We start from the raw sequence: 14,298 nt of genomic DNA, 5'->3' as shown, positions 1-14,298 counted from the left end.
TGGACACCAGCGAGTCAATGACGAATTATACAATACAATACAATACTCTTTATTTGCACCAAAATAGATCAACATACAAAATTAAACTTAAAAATAAAAACAGATTAAAAAGGCGGCCTTATTGCTTATAGCAATCTCTACCAGACAACCTTATTTATTAATTATGAATTAGTTATGTGACGCTAATCTAATAATGGAAACGGCGCGGCGTAGAAATTGTCTGGAACAGGTTTTAAAGTGGATGACGAGTGGATTGGATGCCTAATACTAGCGGGTTTGCCAAAAAATACTTCCCTATGATAATGGTAATAGAAAATTCGGGAATCACCATTACGGGTGACGTAGTTACAGAGTACATTATGACGTAGTGAAGACAAAGTTGATAGATCTTGCAGTAAACTACAATAGTACCGAGCTAGGAAGTGCTTTTTTGAGCAGAGAGTAGCACAGTCAACAATATAAGGTTTGCAGCACTGCTAAGAATAAAATTCACAGCTTAAATATAACATTTCGTAAAGTTTTCAAGAACAGGGGTATCAATATTTACAATATAAATAAATACACATGCAATGTCATTACATGATACTGGCAGAAATTGTTGGCACACCCGACAGATTGCCATAAAAATGCCATCATAGCGGCAAGATGGCGGCGAAGCAGATCATCAGTTGGCATCAAGTGAAGAAAACTAATGCCTTATTATTATGCCTGTATTCTGTGAAGGAAAGCAGTCTCGTCTGCCATTTGGTCACAACGGTGCAAGGAGCAGTGGACCCCTGGATGTAATAAACATGCCGATGTCTGTGGGCCAACGGAGATTGGAGGATCCAGGTATTTCCTAGTTTTTGTTGATGACTATAAATCTTGATATAATGATTATAATATTTCATATTATCCTTTATCAATTAACCATTATTCAGTTTAAACGCTTTCTCATCTCTAATCATCAATTCATCACATTTCAAACTTTGGATTTGCTATCCAGTCAGCCAACAGTGATTATAAACTCACTGTTCTATCATGCATTGTCCCCAACATAACATCTTCAATGCCTCATTTCCGTGTCAATGTACAGGACATCAACATACCATCTCACATTCAGCTTGCCGATGCTTCAGCGAACCTAGAAATATAGATATTTTACTTGGGTGTGACATCATGTTTCAGATCCTACTGCGTGAGAGACTGCCAGTGATACCAGGTCAGCTGTTTCTACACAACACTCAGTTCAGCTACATTGTTGCTGGCACTGCACCATTGAACAGCGAGGGATGTTCATCACTACCAAGTAACTTTTGCAAGTCAGTATCTGAGGCTGTCTCAACAGAGTCTTTAAATAGGAAAATAGATATGTTCTGGGAATGTGAGCAGGTACCTGAAAAAGGGAACTATATTCCTACTGAATTAAATCCAGCTGACTGTCTGTCAAGAGGTGTAGATCCTCACAGTCTACTGAATAATCAATTTCATGAAACTGAATTCAAACATAGTGTAGAATCAGTAAATGTGCTTCAGAACTTACCTGAGTTAAAGTGTGAGGCTGAGAAAACAAATATGATACATGCTTAGAGTATATAGATACATGCAATCGGTTTAATATAACCATAAGCCCATAAGCAGTTTATTTGGTTCTTTATGATTGGCTTTGCAGACATACCATCCCATTGTCAGCTTGCCTTCTTACATCTCTTCTTATATCTTTATTTAATATTTTTTTTCTTCTAAATTTCAGCTTTCCTATTTTTTCGGGAATACCGCCGCTGCCCCCGGGCCATGCCTCTATAATGAGAAGGTAAGTGTAGAAATACATTATTTTAAAACAATAAAGTCATTTAAATGATATTGAAACTGAAGACCAGCATAATGCATAGGAAAGCCAAATAAATAAAATCATGGTGCAGCACATCCTGTATCAGGGCCTCTAGTACGGGTTTTGCAATTTACGTAAACGAAAATTTTTTTGTTTTCTTCTGTCACCTGCATAGATTATCTGTCAAAAGTTTCATGATAGTTTCCGCTAGAGGCGCCACTTTGTATGCGAGAAAACTGAAACTTTTATAGTTTTTAGTTCACACAGCAATGTTATTTATTTGGCACGCCTATTTATTAATGTATCGTTTCTTGCCAACAGATCACCTGGGTGAAGATGACGATGCAACATCGACATGTCGAAGTACCCAGCGAATGTGACGACAAAACTACTAAATGGATTTTGATCAACAGACAACCTGGATAGGCAACTTTTTAAAAATCCTAGAATCACTACCAGAAAACTTTTTAGCTCTAAGTTTTATTTTAACAGTTACTAGAAAATAAAACCGAGAGCATGTTAAATAAAACAAACCAACACCTATCCCAAAAGAAATGGTAGAAACATAATCAACAAAATATATCATACAGGTTACCAGATAAGGCAAGTAATAATGAAAAATAATTTATCTATCTTTTATCATTGCATGTTATTGTTATAATGTATTTCTACCTATGGGTACAATAGTGGGAGTAGCCTGTATTTATAGTTGGTGAACAAATTGCTTGCTAATGATAAGGCACGGAATTAAAAGGGACAGTCAGAATTGATGGAGCATTTACAACGTAGGTAAACAAATTCCTACACATATCTCAAGTCCTACATATTCAGAGACAGTCATATAAGAAAGGGAATGACTGTTTATAACCACAATAGCCGAAACTGATGTGGCATTTCTCAAAAATTAAACCGGGGGAAATTACAAAGATCTTATCAATGCTATGTAAAAATTGGATATTATCTATTAAGTTTTGTATTGACTTACCTGTAATTCTATTGTACACAAGCACCAAAACAAAACCAAAAGCTAGTAACTTTTTACAAACACTCAGCACCAAAAACAGCACAACGAAACGAAGAGGCTCTTGTTAGCACTGACAGTTCCGTTCCGTTCGCAGGTCGATCGACTCGAATGCGAATGCGCAATGTTTTGACTATGCGCATTGACCTTCATTAATGCCATGTGCACTAATTATTTCCAATATTGTAGTTTAATAATTGAATTAGCAGAATATTTAACAAGACAGAAATTAAAACCCTAAAGAATACGTATGTTTATAAAAATGAAAACAGCTGTATTTATTTTAACTCTTTGGACACATGGCGCCATCTGTTGCCGAGTAGCGGTAATAATAGCGACACCTGTTGTCGAGTAGTAGTAACAATGAGTTAGTGCAGTGAGAGTGAAGTGAACGTAACAATTATATTATTTATATATATTTTAATATTTATAGGTTCTATTTAAGTTTAGGTTTATTAGTAGATCACATTTTATTCGGTTTTATTTAATAAAGTATGCTCTTACTTAAAAGAGCTATGATATAATTCAAGCTATCGATTTTAACTGTTGTATCCATATTCTGATTGATAAATAATAAATTTAGAAATATCATTGTGATTTTAATCATACCTACTTATAACAATATAAAATAATTTAACATGATTGTGTTGATGTAGTTTCTAATGTGGATTTGTATACTTAAAATAAAATAAATTTGTCTTGGCATCTTTTATTTACCTACATATTAAGAACCCAAAATAAGTCTGTAATATAACTGGTTACATTCATTACTGTATGTATTTTTAAAAGTAACCATCATTAAAATAAAAAAAAGAAAAAAGATCTTTAGTTGCTTTAGTTAGATTCGATCCACAGACCACAAGGATCTAGTTCGAGGCTGTAACCAACTGGGCTGAGGTGCTGATAATTGTTTTAGTGAAAAATTCCTTCACTTTCTTCCCTAGCCGACAACTTACTTAATACATATTTCAGATGCTTACACTTTTCATTATTTTGAAGTCCCTTGACCATATACGTACATAAAGTAGTTATTGCTACGATCTATATACCATCGTCTATCCATTACATACACTCGATGAGTGGTAGATTTAGTTCTTATCAAGGTTTAACTTGATTAACATAACATAATATAGCGACAATTTTTTCATGATTTTGAAGAACAAGCAAATCTACCCAAATTCTGTTAGCACTAGATGCTAGAGAATATTTCAATGAACTTATAGACATATATCACATTTACCAACGTGCTCCGAGAGATTAATTACACCACGATAAATTTACGGCTTCTTTGCGCAATTTGCTGTACAATGTATTCAGGCGCTTTCTCTTTGATTGATTATTTTGAAGTCAATTGAGCAAACACAAAGATGACATATATAGATTTATAATGTATTTACCATCGTCTATCCGTTATTTACACACTCATGTGGGTAGATTTAGTTGTAATTTTTTTTTTAATGAGTGACGTTAACTTGTAATGTAATTAATCTGCCGGAGCACTCTGAATGGTGTAATAGTAGTTAGTAAGTTAATTGCAGCATCCCCTAGCATGTAGTGATAACAGAATTTTGCTACTTTTTCTTATTTCTTCATAATCATGAATAATATTTGGCCGTATTGAGTGTCCTTATAATTAATAATTTTGACTAATTTCGAGCACACTGTTAAATGTGTAATATGTATATAGGTTCATTGCAGCATCCCCTAGCATGTAGTGATAACAGAATTTTGCTACTTTTTCTTATTTCTTCATGATCATGAAAACAAATTCACTCATACAAAAAATTTGCTTCTGCTGCTATGTTCACGGCGGTAGCAGGAACGTAGCAGCAATATTAGTAATACTCAACAGGGTGTTGCAAAAAGGGTATACTAAACCGAAACCTACACGTGCAACATTTTATATCTAAGCCCGAAAATGGAAACAGTATTTCATAATTTAATTTTAGTACCACCAATATGAAAACATGCATGTACTCTATATTTACTCACTCTGAGGGTAGCAAGCTGACAAGTAACGCGTTTTGTAAACTGTATAGGTACTAACTTCAGCCCCCGTATTATGTAACTCCGAGTGGGGTTGGCTGGTATAAAATGGCTGACAACTTAGAACATTATTAATTAATAACTTTTTACTGACTTATCTCATTTCACAAACGTTTATGTTGAATGTAAGGATATATTGGTAGGCTTCTTGCATATTTCTTTCACTAAGATTTTTGGTGTTTTCGGTTAATAAGTCTCTAAGTTGATACCAATTATCACCGGTTGCTAACTCTCAAAAAGTTACAAAATACGGGGGCAGGTATTTCTACACACGTATCGGTATCTACAGGTACTGTCATAGCACGTTTCACATTATACTTTGTTGTGAAAGTTTACGTCGGAAGCTCGACTTTGCCAAGAAAAATTGCTAAAGAATTCATACTGTTACTGAGCAACTTTTACCAGCTTCGAAGGTAACTTTAAATTATATTGAACTTATGTATACCTGCTACGTAGTCTGAGTATACTTACCTTTCTCTACAGGATGGGAATATTAATAAAATATCTAGTAAAATATATAAAAGGGGTTGTAAAGGTAGTTTTAAAGGTAAAGTAAGCTGAAATCATTGTGCTTTTTTCACGAGACTATAAAAATGTGCACGATAAATATAATTGAAACATAGAAATAAAATATACTTTAAATATAATGATAACAATAGATGTCCAGAATGACCCTATGGGATAGGGTCAACTTCTTTCAGCTTGCCCTTATTTTAACAGCCTCTAATTATATCACTTTATCAGTGATCCACAAGCAGATGTTATTCAGTACTTAAGTCTTATATTTCTTCTTCGTCTAGCATTACTACAAAATATAGTCATAGCAGTTATTTTAGAGATAAAAACTACTTACCGACTTTAAATAGTAACTGACATAATATTTGAAAAGAACCACATATAGTCCAGTCAATAAATGTCTCAAAATTAGGTGTAGAGTGCGTGAGCAGGTAACTAAGCGATTCCTTCAGAAACTTGTTCAGGGGGCTTAGGTTGTTAACATACCAAAAGTCCTGACTCCTAGGTGATGAGCGGGGGGGAGGAGGGGGGGATAAAGGTACGAATTTTTGGTTTTTAGCTTATATCTCGAAAACGGTGCATCGGAGAGAAATATTTTCAACTAATGAAATAAAGTTCTTAAAATTATCTAAAACTTTTATATCATTTTTTTTTCTATTTCCTAACCGTTTTCGAGCTATTACCCTCGGAATAAGTTGAAATTTTCAAGAAAAATGTATTCATGTCAAAACATTCATAAACATTGCATCATATTGTCTAAACCTATTGATAAATGAAAAAAATTAATGGAAAAGAAGTTGTAGATTTTTAAATTCCCTTTTAGAATATATATATACATATGCTGGTTAATGTCCAACCCACCTAAAGGTACAGCTATTTTACTCACACTTAACCTTACTAATTCGGTGAGCTATGTCAGTGACTTTACCAAAATGCAAGTTTAAAATAGCTCTAACTTTAGGCGGGTTGGACATTGACCAGCATATGTAATATATTCTAAAAGGGAATAAAAAAATCTACAACTTCTTTCCTCTTCATTTTTTTCGTTTATGAATTGGTTAAGACAATATGATGCAATGTTTATGAATTTTTTGACATGAATACTTTTTCTTGTAAATTTCAATTTTTTCCGAGGGTAATAGCTCGAAAACGGTTAGTAATTAGAAAAAAACATATGATATAAAAGTTTTAGATAATTTTAAGACCTCCATTTTAGTAGTTTATAATATTTGTCTCCGATGCACCGTTTTTGAGATATAAGCAAAAAACCAAAAATTCGTATCTTTATCCCCCCCTCCTCCCCCCGCTCATCACCTAGGAGTCAGGACTTTTGGTATGTTAACAACCTAAGCCCCCTGAACAAGTTTCTGAAGGAATCGCTGAGTTACCTGCTCGCGCACTCTACACCTCATTCCTTGACTGGACTAATAAACTCGCGAGCAATTAAAAAAATCCACCTGCCATCGCCGTTCCATTATGTCACTTTTTCATTTTTCGCGAGTGTAGTTTTGTGTGGCAAAGTTTACAAGAGACTCTTTCGTGCATATTTGCAACACCCTGTAGCAAGTAGGTACTTAAAGTAAATCCGAACTCGATCGCCGGCGAGAATTTCCATCATTAATTTCAAATTAAGTAGGTTTACTTTATGTTTAAGTTTGTAGTTTTATTTGTCTTTGTCAATACTCTTTTTGAACTTTCAAAGCGTTTATAAGTATGCTGTAGACTTTCAATTTACATTTATTTACCAATTGAATTTAACTTTAAAATAATACTTTATACTGTACTGGTTTTTACTTGTTACTTCGAGTGGTCGTATTTGTAATTAAACGATAATTAATTGTGAAGCTACAGCTAGAATTAATTATGTATGACTGTGAACTTAAATCCTTATATGTAGGTATTTAAGTGTTTTGCACATAGTTAGGTATGCATGGGTATGCCAAGTAAAGACCTAAAATGTACATACCCCATAAAAATAAGATAGATAGGACAGGAATGTTTTGGTAAATAACATCAACACAAGTAGATTTAATTGTTGTATTGTTTATTATAAGTACAAATTGACATTCTATGTATGTTTAATTTTACGGAAATGAATATTATAAACATAACAATAGACGCATTTTTCCTGAAATAAAAATGACATATTATGTATCTAGCCTATCTGAAACCTAGTTAAACATTGTGAGATATGGCGTTTCGACTTTCTCCGTGTTCGGCATCATAAGGGTCACAGTGACAGTTAAATAAAGTCCATTTTTCTCTCCACCTTTAATTTGCAAGGTGCGGGTGCCTATATAAATAGAGTGAGTCGCCCGCGCGCCTCAGTTGTAATATCACCATGCAGAAATGACTAGGTTTCAGATAGGCTAGATACATAATATGTCATTTTTATTTCAGGAAAAATGCGTCTATTATGTAGTCTGAGCCTATCTGAAACCTAGTTAAACATTGTGAGATGTGTTTATTATCGCATGGTGGAGAGAAAACCAACTGTGACCCATAAGCTACTGATGAGTATATCAGTAGATAAATATTTGAATCTATAAATTTATAATGCATAGATTTCTAGGTAATAGATATACTAAAAAGAAAGGTATAAGTATACATAAGACTTAAGTACTTCCTTATTATTCCTGACTTGTCAGAAAGTTATGGAAGGTATGTACCTATACATATAGGTAGGTATTTATACATATGGACACACACAGTGCCTCTTCGAAAGCAATACTTATAAGTAATTATTGATCAAAATCTTGTTATTGTCAAGGCAATATTTTTAACATACACTAGCCGAATGGATGGAACCAGTGAAATACTTTGCAACAATATTTAAAAGCTGTAAAATGTAGAATATCGATCCAGGCCGCTGGGGCTCAGGTCAACACATGCTGACTAGGGTATGTAATTCTGGACTGACCTCAGAAAATCAGCAGCCGACCCTGGAGCCTCGAGGACCTGCTCAGTCAGCCCTGTACGACGACAAGGCCTGCAACACCTGGCGCGGCATCTAGTCCTTGGAACGAGGAGTGGTGCTTGAAGGGAAGATAATTTTACTAAATATCTCAGCCTCATCAGCTACTGGAAAAGATTAGATGAAGGCTGTGACACTGGCGGATAACTAAGTATTCAGTTTTTCAAAACATGATGCAGGTCACTATATTCATATTCTAGATTGACAAGTAACACACAGTCTAATTTTGTATTCTAACTAACTCGGCGGTTAACGAGTTCCTGTGAAGTGTTCCTACTAGGAAGGAAAGTTATTTTATAAGCCTTTGCACCGATTTTGTGGGCTACTATCATTCTGTATCATCATGTGTGAATATTATGAGCTCTGGCAGCATTCCTTGGTAGATGACATCAATTAATAAAGATTGATTAACACAACAATAACAATTGTAATAGTTGACAAATGAAACCCGGCTAACATGTCTTAGCTGGGTAAGTAAATGATCAGTCATGCCACCAGGATAAGTAAAATGTTCAGTACCTACTTCATATGAAAAACATTAACAAGGTTACCTTTAGGTATGTTCGTCAACACTAAGGGCAGGTCTCGGCCAAAACCTTAAGGCTTCGCCTTGTTGCAACTTCAAAGGTACGTAGATAGGTACCTACTTACATTGTTGTAGGTTCGATTTTAAAACCATTAAGTCAACCTAGATAAAACAAAATAAAATAGCTCGATTAAATAAAGATGGTACGTAAAGATGTTAGTTGTACCTGATCAGACCTGACAACGACAGCCAACATGCCCAACATAGACTCTCTAATCTGTGGAAGCAACAATCATGGTGGCGGGAACATGGACAGTTGGACGAGCCACCTCGAGCCTGACTTATCAATCAGAACTGACAGTTCGCCAACAGCAGATAGCTTGCGGCTATCTATAGGTAAACTTAGGTAGTTAGCTATACTTACCCAAGAAAAAGTCCTTGGACATCGATATGACAGTGGAACGGCGAATAACTGTGACACTCTTTAAAACAAAAAGGCTTGTTGTTGTCCAGCTAAGGAAGGTTACCTACTTCAGCGACCTGGTATTGCATTCTGAAAGAACTGCGAAGAGTTAATATTATGACTAATAATTATTACTTATTTAGAAAGTTTTCAGCAAACTCTAATAAATCAAGCAGCTACCATGTCACCGCTGCCCGGTTATAACTCTGTACTAGCTTAGTAGATATATATACCAGTTTTAGCCTTCAGCTAGAGGCCAGAGAGCTCCTAAATGAGATGCGAGTACGAGCATGACACAAGTATTATTTTTTTTTTTTTTTTTTTTTTACTTGGTAACTAGTTACGTAACTAACTGAAAGATCCATAAAACAGTTGAGGATTACTCAAAATGGAATTGTGAAAACGGCACGTCTGCATCTTAACCAGTCAGTCTAAGTAGTTTCAGCAGATACAGTGTTGAAAAATAGTTATGAAACGTTTGCGCCAGAATCGAATTAAAAATACATTTTCATTAGAGAAGCCGTTTAGGCGTGAATAGGTACTTTCACCCTTTGGATTGTGCTCCAAATGATGACCTTCGAAATTCATAGAAATTTAATGACGACTGCCATTGTTTATTATCTAGCCCCGTACATTGAGTAGGGCTGCGGCTACACGTGATGTGTTACACAGTACACAGTAGGTATATGCATGTTCCCAGAATAGTGGAAGTTATAATTTTACCAAAAGGTAGTCGTCTCGTGCAAGAGCACTGTTACTCGATTTATTCGATACACAACTAGTAGACAGCTGCTGCGTAGGAGGTTCACGCATTTTTCAACAAAGAGCTCGGATACACACTCACAATCCACTGGGACATAAGGAAGACAGCTAATATGGTGCCACTCAGAAACCGCGATGACACTCCGATCATGATCACCCGACAGTAGGATCATAATAAATTTGGTAACTTGTGAAGCGGTATGGTATAGCAACAGCGACTTTCACGAAATCAGGAATTAGCTCAGTGCTTTTAGGTTGAACACTCGCCGGTGGGAGTCACTTTGCTCACAGCCGAGAAAAGAAAAGACTCAAAGCTGGAATCTGCCGATGTGTCATGACACTTAAGGTAGTGTCTGGGGGGTCACTTTATATGACGAAAAACGAACTTTCAGTGCACTGCGGCGCCAGCCGCTCTATCTGTTTATATGTATTAAACGTGCCGATTGCACGACAGCTCTCGTTCGTTCGTTTCTCATCAGTATAGAGTAACGCTCCTGTACTTACCGTGCGTCACCATTCCCATGAGCAGTCCAATGATCTTTAGGCAGTTTAGAACAAAAGCTGCATTAGACAGTTTCTTCAGCAGAGACATCGAAATAAAAAAATGATTGCACAACTATCCCAAGGAGCAGTCTACAGGTCACTTTGGGCAGTTCAGAAGAAAGCTGCTTTAATAGAATACCCTACCTCAGCGGAGGCATCAAATTGAAGTGCTATAACACTTTTAGAAGCGGTGCACGTTACCCGATTTGTCGTCAGCCATGCCGACGCGGCTACGGCGACTGCAGGTGGTTACTCAGGCTTCCTTGGTGTGCCCTTGTATGGCTAACATGACCAACCTTGGCAGTAAACGTTCGTCTGCATATGCCAAAATCACTGATGAATAGCGCACGTTACTCGATACCTTCTAAATAAGTCACTCATAATGATGGCTGATGATGATGATGACCGTACTAGCAATAGTGCAGGCGGTTCCACTGAGCATAAAATCTCGTCCCAGACAGGGGGCGTTTGGATCTGGCAACCAGAACAGGAGTGCCAGGTGTGCGCAGCGATGCAGGTGGGACAACACAGCCGCCAGGGCAGGAGTGCATGGCTGGATCTATGCAGCGATGCAGGTAGCACAAACCGGTGGCCAGGGCCAGGACCGGGTGTACGCTGCGATGCAGGTGGCACAAAACGGTGGCCAGGGCCAGGACCGGGTGTACAGCCGCCAGGGCAGGAGTGCATGGCTGGGTCTATGCAGCGATGCAGGTACCACAAACCGGTGGCCAGGGCCAGGACCGGGTGTACGCTGCGATGCAGGTGGCACGAGACGGCGGCCAGCGCAGGACACAGGGCCGGGTGTATGCTTCGATGCAGGTGGCACGAACCGGTGGCCAGGGCAGGAGCGCAGGGCCGGGTGTACGCTGCGATGCAGGTGCCACAAGACGGCGGCCAGCGCAGCACAGGGCCGGGTGCAGGTTACACGAAACTTCAATTTCACCGAATCACATTACTCGCCGCACATGCCACAATGTCCCAACATACTGAAACTCGGAGCCACGTGCTTCCTGTAAAAAATCCTATGACGTTCCTGGAAAGCTCCTGTTTGTAAAGCCTTACATAAGCTATAATCAAGTGCATTATTGTAATAGCAAAGTTTTTATCAACTGTTTTCTAAAAATATTAGAAATTGAGGGTAGAAAAATATATTTTTATTATTTTTTCCTGTATAAAATTAACATATGCTTTACTTAAAGCGGTAATTAATGTAAGTATCTAGCTCAAGCGCCACTAGTAGGACCGGAATATGTGATCAATCATGACCACGACTATTGAATCGGACCCTACTGCGTGGGATAAAAACCCCAAGCGCCGGAGCATTATGACCAGTGGCTGAGCTTTTAAAAGCAGTAAATAATAGCATTTTACTCACGGCTTATCAACTCAAACCTTCGTTGCGAAATCCTCAGCAATGGCTGCGTGCGCAGCAGCCGGCAGGCCCCGCGCCGCCTGGTCCGCATCACGCTACAGCTCCCGGCAGCGAGGACTCCGCAAATTCAATATTATATTTTTCCCCGTCGGAGCGAAGCCGACGAGAACCGTGGCTACATTGAGCCATTTTGCCGAAGTGTTCACTTCAAAAATCAAAAACCAACTGAGGCGCGCGGGCGACTCACTCTATTTATATAGGCACCCGCACCTTGCAAATTAAAGGTGGAGAGAAAAATGGACTTTATTTAACTGTCACTGTGACCCTTATGATGCCGAACACGGAGAAAGTCGAAACGCCATATCTCACAATGTTTAACTAGGTTTCAGATAGGCTCAGACTACATAATAATGAATTTACGGAAATTAATATGTAAACTATTTTAAAACGTAAACATCCTAGCAAAATTAATATGTAATAAAATTTCAACTTAATAACTTATTTCCTTAAATAAAACCTTTGTACACGATGTTACGCTTTGAAAGCTCCAATAAAACTATTATATTATAATTAAAAATATTTAACAAAAAAATACTGTGTGAGTATTATCACAAACGTTAATTCAATAAAGTCATTTATGGCGAAAAAGCTCCATGTGCCATAAAAAATATAAATATTATTCTACAAATAAAGTAAAATATATATTCTGAACTATGAAAATGAATAGAGAGGTAAGACTTGTTTCCATGGAAGAAGATTCTAGAAGATCTTTACTGAGTATGGTAGATCTCTCAGTGAGAGAATGGGGAGAAAAACTAAAAGCTAATTACAGATGGCGCCTTAGGCGACTGTGCCTAATTCCACAGTTCTAATTGGTTGGTTCACTCGCAATAATTTCTCCCCTACAACGTCAGAATCAGAATCAGAAAGGCACACTCGCTGGTGCTGCCAAAGTTTCACTTGCTTTTCTTCCCCATTGCCACTGATCACTCCGTATGTTGCGTTAATGCGTGTCTAAACGTTGCTTGTGAGTATCTCCGTTTTGTATAGAAAACACCCGCAATCAGACACAGAAAACGCATCTACGTGCGTTATGCGTTAATAGAATTCACGCAGCAAGATACAGGACAGGTGTGAAAACCGCCTATTAAAAAATGAAATTTATTCTACACGTCATAGGTTATTTAAAAATGGAAGAAAATAAATATATAATATTAATAACTATGTAAGTACATGTTATATGTATAGCCATACATAGGTCTACACACATTTTCACAATGGAAATAGGTAAATTATTACAAGTACTTATTACATTATTATTAATTATGGATACCATTCGAGGAGTTAATTTATGAAATATATAAAGTATGAAGCCACTTCAGCAGACATAGATAGTAGTTTAGTTATTCTACATAGTCTAAAATCTTCAAAATCACTGTAAAAACTAGTTATAACGGTAGCTAATCTGAAACGATACAATAAATAAAATACATAGTATAACAATTTAAGCAATAAAGATAAAGTAGTTCAGTTCTAATATAATAGCTTAATAACCAATAATAGTATGAAATATTTAGCCACTAGCCAGTGCCTTGTCAATATTTTATTTACAGGGTCGACCAATAGTTGACCATGCACCATTATAAAAGTGTTAGGTAGGTGTAGTGCAAAAATAATTTTCCAATGAAATATATTTTGTTTCGTTATGGTGAAGTGGCTGCTAAGTTCTAAGAATATATGTATGCCAAAAAGTCGTCCTGTATGTTATGCAAGCTTAATATTATGAGTTTACCAGTCGGGGTCAGAGTTTATCAATGCCCGCTCACTGATAAAAGAATACCGAACAAAGTACCTATGCTATACATAATGTATCAGTACTATTAGATTGGTAATACACCGGTTCTAAGTAATTAGCTTTATTACTTATTGCCGATTTTATGGGAATGATTTAAAATGTAAAAAAAAGATTAACACAAAATTGGTCCGTGTTGTTTTTTTTTCTTTTTACATAGTTAATTTTTTACTAGTCACACATTGTACTTATGTATTTATTCATATTGCAACATTAATAAAAACTAAAAGATAATCTCATAATAATGAAACTTAAAGAAAGATCTACATGTTTTTTGTACTTATCTGGATAAAACACATCATGAATTCATCAGGTCTCTCATAGAGAATCTTCTTGCTTTTTAATCTGAAATAATACTTAATTAGATTACAGTAAAGGATATTGCGTATGTTAATCGACTGTGCCCAGAAATA

The 14,298-nt window shown here is 36.6% G+C and overlaps 2 long non-coding RNA genes across 3 annotated transcripts; one reads left to right on the top strand and one right to left on the bottom strand.

The window, feature by feature from the left end:
* Positions 1 to 689: 689 nt before the first annotated feature.
* Positions 690 to 2,449, top strand: LOC105382094. Its single transcript, XR_007268013.1, has 4 exons — positions 690 to 831; positions 1,168 to 1,301; positions 1,733 to 1,792; positions 2,132 to 2,449. It is a non-coding gene; the product is annotated as an uncharacterized LOC105382094 (long non-coding RNA).
* LOC105384198 lies at positions 1,011 to 2,132 on the bottom strand. Of its 2 annotated transcripts, none has more exons than XR_005254368.2 (2): positions 1,523 to 2,132; positions 1,011 to 1,123 (listed from the first exon to the last, which is right to left on the bottom strand). It is a non-coding gene; the product is annotated as an uncharacterized LOC105384198 (long non-coding RNA). The 2 variants fall into 2 exon arrangements; XR_005254369.2 differs by having other exon boundaries at positions 1,658 to 2,132.
* Positions 2,450 to 14,298: the final 11,849 nt, after the last annotated feature.

The sequence above is a fragment of the Plutella xylostella genome, chromosome 29, assembly GCF_932276165.1.
Source record: "Plutella xylostella chromosome 29, ilPluXylo3.1, whole genome shotgun sequence".
Lineage (NCBI taxonomy): Eukaryota > Metazoa > Arthropoda > Insecta > Lepidoptera > Plutellidae > Plutella > Plutella xylostella.
This window is presented reverse-complemented; position numbering and strand designations above follow the sequence as displayed.